This window comes from Manacus candei, unplaced genomic scaffold (assembly GCF_025592945.1).
Source record: "Manacus candei isolate 608988 ecotype Guabito, Panama unplaced genomic scaffold, ASM2559294v1 h1tg000085l, whole genome shotgun sequence".
Taxonomy (NCBI): domain Eukaryota; kingdom Metazoa; phylum Chordata; class Aves; order Passeriformes; family Pipridae; genus Manacus; species Manacus candei.
Window position 1 is genome coordinate 365477 of NW_026138133.1, and position 6386 is coordinate 371862.

Sequence of the window (6386 nt, forward strand, 5' to 3'; positions counted from 1 at the left end):
TGTGCCCAACACATTTTGTTTTTCATTCACTTCTTAGCGATGATCACCTTAAAGGGTGATTTCTTGTGTTTTAATGTTCGTCTGTAAAATCCCATGTATACAGGAGGTATGTTTACCAATATAAAAAGGAGCAATAGTCATATCTCACTTTAGACAAGAAATAATAAAAGTTTTTAAACACAATTCTAGAATATTTGCATGGTGCCTTTACTGGACACTATGCTTATTACAATTCATCAAAGAAGCATGGCTACTATAGAAACTCTATTTTCTACATGTTTCATAGGCAATTATTGTATTTCTAGTGAAAAACATTAAAGTAAATTCAGCACTCACTTATATAAAATTGAAGTAATTTCAGAGATTTTTAGTAGGACAACTGCAAGCCATCTTCACATCATCATCATCATCATCATCATCATGGCTAGGCTTAGTGAATGAAGATTTGGGAAGGGCTCTACCCACGTTTGTTGCAAGCGCGTTGGTGGCTAAAAAGGCCAATACAAGACAGGCATGTCCGGTTGCAAAAGGCACAGCAGAAAGACAACTCAGATGGTATATTCTACAAGGTACGATTCTTTCTGCGTTGTCTTTTCTCCTTGAGAGTGATCCTGCGTGCTTTCTCAAAAGCATCAGCAGCATTATAGATGGTGTGTCTCCAGGCCTTCTGGCTGGAGGCCAGAGTAGACCAGTTATGGTGATCAATATGGCCAAGGCTGAGATGTTGTTTCAGGGAGTCCTTGTGTCTTTTCTTCAGGGCTCCTCTCATGCGGCAGCTGGTTCGGCAGCACATATACTAAAATTGGAACGATACAGAGAAGATTAGCATGACCCCTGCGCAAGGATGACACGCAAATTCGTGAAGCGTTCCATATTTTTCAGTCGTTTTTAGCATGATGCTTCAAAGGGCCACGGCAGACCTCGATGATCAGGACAGTATCTACATTCGATATCGCACTGATGGAAGCCTATTCAACCTAAGGCGACTGAAGGCCCACACTAAGACCTTAAACCACCTTGTCCGGGAACTGTTTTATGTTGATGACGCCACCCTTGTTGCCCACACAGAAGCAGCTCTGCAGCGTTTAACATCCTGCTTTGCAGACGCTGCTGAGCTCTTTGGGCTGGAAGTCAGCTTAAAGGAGACAGAAGTTCTCCATCAACCTGCACCCCAGGAAGTCTTCCATCATCCCCATATCACCATTGGCCAATCAGAGCTCAAATAAGTCCAGCAGTTTAATTACCTAGGCAGCATCATCTCCTCGGATGGTAAGATTGACGGAGAGATAGACAACAGGTTAGCAAAGGCATATAGTGCTTTTGGAAAGCTTCATAAAAGAGTTTGGCGAAATAAACACTTGAAGAAAAGTACAGAGATCCGTGTTTACAGAGCCGTTTTGCTGCAAGAGAGGAGCCCCGAAAAGGAGATACAAGGACTCCCTGAAACAACAGAAGTGCAGGTGTTTAGCATTATGAAGTGTTGATATTAATAGCTGGAAGTTATCTTTTAGGCATTTATTATGTATTCTGTGATAATTAATGAGAAGGAGATTGGGTAAATTTGGGAAAGAAATGGTGTATGTTGGTAGAGTAGCGATTGTCACCATTCAAATATGAGTTCTTTCTCCTCTCAATTTACACAATAAAATTTACTAATGAATCTTTGTAGAAACAGCAAAAGAAATACAACTGTCCTATTTCAACAGTTATGTTATCCAAATCACTGCAGATGAACTATGGATCACCACTTTATTTTAATTTTTGACTTAACTATGACAGGCATTCCTCACCTCTCCAGGTGAGTAGAATGGCCAGTGCAATGGAGAGAGAAAGGAAGCATTGCTTGTTTTAGTCATATCTGATGAGTCAAACAAACATAAAAATCTAGATAAATGAAATCATTGTCTCTCTTAAAAAAATGAGTCATGAGCTCTCAGATGAGTCATTGTTCATAACATTAATATAGCATCACAGATGTGCATGCACTTACAGCGTTCATTTAGAAAAATACCGTTTCATCATGATCATGCTCCTAGTTTCACAACATCGAATGTGTCTGCATGGCATTCTAATCAACCTTTGCCCAGAAAAAATTAGTAGCATGTTTCTCAGAAGTGTTAAGAAAGCATAATTCTTTTTGGCTGATGCTAAAACTCCTAGCAAAGCAGAACTACCCTTGCTATCACCAAGGCATTTCTGGAAAGATAAAAAAAGCCAACAAAATCCAACTTCACAATCCAGTTACATGACAGCAGTATTATTTTAAGAGAAGAGATAAAATTTATTATTGTCAGCAGTGGCACTGTCTTCATGTGATCCTTTTCATATGTGTCTTTGAAACCCATATACTGAATATCAGTGAACTAAGAATATTTATTTTCAGTTAAAAATACAGGTAAGAAAATTGATTGAACACAGGTGATTGAAATTTTAGCTTCCATCCTGGGTAAAAAGAATAGGAAATATAAAAAATAAGTTGTAACTCTTGTTGATGCACTTTATTACCAGAAAATCCATCTGATCTCATAGGAGGGCTGATCACAAGGCAACTAAGACTGCTGTCTGTTTGATGGGTAGGGTAACCTTCCTCCAGATGGAATAGAATTAATTACAATCTGAAAATGTTCTTAGTGAAGAGTATTATACTAAACTAAGAGATTTGGTAAAAAGTACTAGATAAAAAATTACCGAAATTTCATTAAAATACTATAACGTCAATGCCAAAAGTAAAAACAGTGTGATGATTTTATTTGAAGTGTGGAATGCTGCTTCTCAGAAGATTCAACATCATTATAAATGGTCATGAAGATCGAGAATTATCTGAGAGTGATATCAAACTACTGATAACAGTTGGCAACAGATATTCTGATAGTATTTTGATGAATTTTCTGTGACAAGAGTAAGCAAAGTGTATATGAATTTCATGACCGATTTTGAATTTTAATCCCAGATTATGAAAAGGCAGAATAAAGATGGACATATAGTAACAACAAATATCAATAGTCAATCATATTGGTAGTGGTTATCACTGAGATGATATCATTGCAGCATTGCTACCAGTTTTACACTTTATGTATGAAGCAATCTGTCTGTACATTGCATGTTAGCAAATATTGCCTTAAAAATGAAATGTAAAATAGTTACAATAAAAACATGGGCAGATAAAAGAAATTCACCTTAGGAAAATGCAAATTGGTATAGTTAATGTGGAAGAAAATAATCTGAAACCAAAGCAATAATTATACTATCTCAATAGGTAACTTTCTAAGAATTTTTTTCCTTCAAAGATGCCTTAATTTGGTATTCCAGAGGAGCATTGTCACTAGCTGTGCTTTCAGTTCTGCTGACTAACACACACATGTTTGACAGGGTATTGATTCTGGTAATTCCTTTTCATCCCAGAGACAGTCATAGAGAGATATCCCTGTACTTGAGAATTGCAAGGACTGTGTTTCTGTCTAGGAATTCACCAGAAGATGCTGGTCTGACAGTGAGATCTGAGACACATACCTTGTGAAGAAGGAAGGGGAGAGACATTTACAAAATCTTTTATTCCCACTGAGTTTCTCTGAACTAAGAAAAAAACCCAACACAACTAAACAAAAAAACACTTTTACTTTATGTTCAAATAAAAGGCTTAAAAAAATGTGGAATTCTTCTGTTCTTTTAGGAGATAATGTAAAGAAAAGGTGACAGAAGCTTTGGCTTAAAATGTTGACTGACTTGGAAGCCAGTTACAGAGGTACTAAGAGGTCTGCTCCTCGATGAGGAAGATGGTATCTACATTCGATATCGTACCGATGGAAGCCTATTCAACCTAAGGCGACTGAAGGCCCACACTAAGACCTTAAATCATCTTGTCCAGGAACTGCTTTACGCTGATGACAACACCCTCATAGCCCACACAGAAGTAGCTCTGCAGCATTTAGCATCCTGCTTTGCAGATGCTGCTGTGCTCTTTGGGCTGGAAGTCAGCTTAAAGGAGACAGAAGTCTTCTATCAACCTGCACCTCAGGAAGTCTTCCATCATCCCCATATCACCATTGGCCAATCAGAGCTCAAATCAGTTCATCAGTTTAATTACCTAGGTAGCATCATCTCCTCGGACGGTAAGATTGACGGAGAGATAGACAACAGGTTAGCAAAGGCATATAGTGCTTTTGGAAAACTCCATAAAAGAGTTTGGTGAAATAAACACCTGAAGAAAAGTACAAAGATCAGTGTTTACAGAGCCATTGTGCTGTCTACTCTTTTATATGGGTCCAAATCATGGGTCATCTACCACCACCACCTGCAACTCCTAGAACGCTTCCATCAATGCTGTCTCCGTACAATCCCAAACATTCACTGGTCAGATTATGTGACCAATACATCTGTTCTAGAACAGGCAGCAGTCACAAGTATTGAGGCCATGTTGCTGAGAACACAGCTGCGTTGGGCAGGGTACGTCTCCAGGGTGAAGGACCACCGCCTCCCTAAGATCTTGCTTTATGGTGAATTTGCCACTGGCTGCTGCAAGAGAGGAGCCCCGAAGAGGAGATTCCAGAACTGCCTGAAACAACATCTCAGCCTCAGCCACATTGATCTTCCTCACTGGTCTACTCTGGCCTCCAATCAGGAGGTCTGGAGACACACCATCTATAACGCAGTTGCTTCTTTTGAGAATGCATGCAGGATCACTCTCGAAGAGAAAAGACAACGCAGAAAGAATAGTGTCTTGCCGATACCATCTGAGTTGTCTTTCTGTTGTGCCTTTTGCAACTGGACTTGTCTATCTCGTATTGGCCTCTTTAGCCACCAACGCGCTTGTAACAAATGTGGGTAGAGCCCTTCCCAAATCTCTGTTCGTGAAGCCTAGCCATAATGAAAGTCTGCTGTACCCTCTTTCCAAAAGTTCCTTTTCTTTCTTGAACTAGACAGCTCAGAACTGTACACAGCACAGCAGATGCAGTCACAACAGGGCAGAGTAGAAGGGGAGGATAACTTCCCTCAACCTTCTGGTCACACTCTTCCTAATGCACCCCAACAGTCAGCCACAGAATTTACTGCTGCTGCTATTGTCTGCCTCACTGACTTTGTTTCACTGAATTGATTTTAGTTCCATATAGTCAAAAATGTCTTCTAGATTACTCTTCATGTTATTGATATGCTTCGGTTTTGTAAGGCTGCTTGAGCAGTGAGGCTGGACTAGATGACCTTCCAACATAAACAATTCTGTGAATCTGTGATTCTGTGACCATGATTTTCAAATAACAGACAGCTCCATCCATCTGTAACTAAAAGTATTGTCAGTGTTTGTGGGTTTTTTCACTATCCGAGTATTTTGAGAAACCAACTTACAACTAAATCACTTTGTAATCAACATACCAAATCCAATCCATTCATTCTGCAGAAAGGTGGGCAATTCGCATACATTTGTCTAATATTGCTCAATACAGTTGTGCTATTGATTGTAAATTTTCAAATTTTATGGGGGTTTATATCTATTCCAGTCAGTGAATTTCACTCCTACTAGGAAGAATGACTAGGATTAAGGAAATCTTGTAGGTAATGTGTGCCCAGCTCAGCTAGTACAGTGACACAGAGGATACAAACTTCTAACTCCATTAATCCCTTCAAAACAAGAAATCCATCCACAGGTAGCAAGTAAAATGTCTATAATTAACTTTAAAATAGTTTCACATACTTTTTCATTTTCCTTTGGTCAGGTAAGCCACATTTTCATAAACTTAAGCAATTTTCTTAAGACCCTATAAACTACCAATTAAAGCTAAAGACTTCCGTTGATAAGGCATTCCAGACAATTCAAGTCAGCTCCCTTTACAAGCAGCACAACATGCCATCCATCTTTGCTGTACCTTGAGATACAATTGCACTTGACAAGTGCCCCTAACTAACTACTCTGAATGGCAGTAATATTTTGAGACAGATATTTCTGGATGGCAAAGAAAGGGCAGCTGCCTTCTGCCTTTTGTCAATGTGATTCAGCCTGGAGGCCCAAGTGAAATGTTAGCTTTATTTGTTTAGGAGCACAGGCAAATGAAAGAAAGCTAAAGTGTGTGTCATGAATATAACAATACACTTTTTTGGCACATTGAATCTCTTTTTCTATTGCTACTTTTATCCTGTGTATGGGTGGATTTCCCTTACATCACACACGATTTTCAGATAAATCTTTGGACTTTATCATTGTTGTCATATAAAAAAGTACTTGCTCCCAAGAAAATCTCCTATAAGGAGACTTCCTATTTATATATCTTGTATCCTTGGCTGTATTCTGTGCTATTGCATGGCCAAAGGAGAAGGAAAAAGAGAATATAAATGTCAGAGCCCTTGTCTGAGACTAGGCTCTTGAGAGAGATTTCTAAGGTCTTCCTGTGTACAGA

The 6386-nt window shown here is 39.0% G+C and overlaps 1 non-coding gene across 1 annotated transcript; it reads left to right on the plus strand.

The window, feature by feature from the left end:
* The first annotated feature begins 774 nt into the window (after window positions 1-774).
* LOC127482126 (U6 spliceosomal RNA) lies at window positions 775-879 on the plus strand. The gene has a single exon (XR_007908426.1). It is a non-coding gene; the product is annotated as a U6 spliceosomal RNA (small nuclear RNA).
* The last annotated feature ends 5507 nt before the right edge of the window (window positions 880-6386 follow it).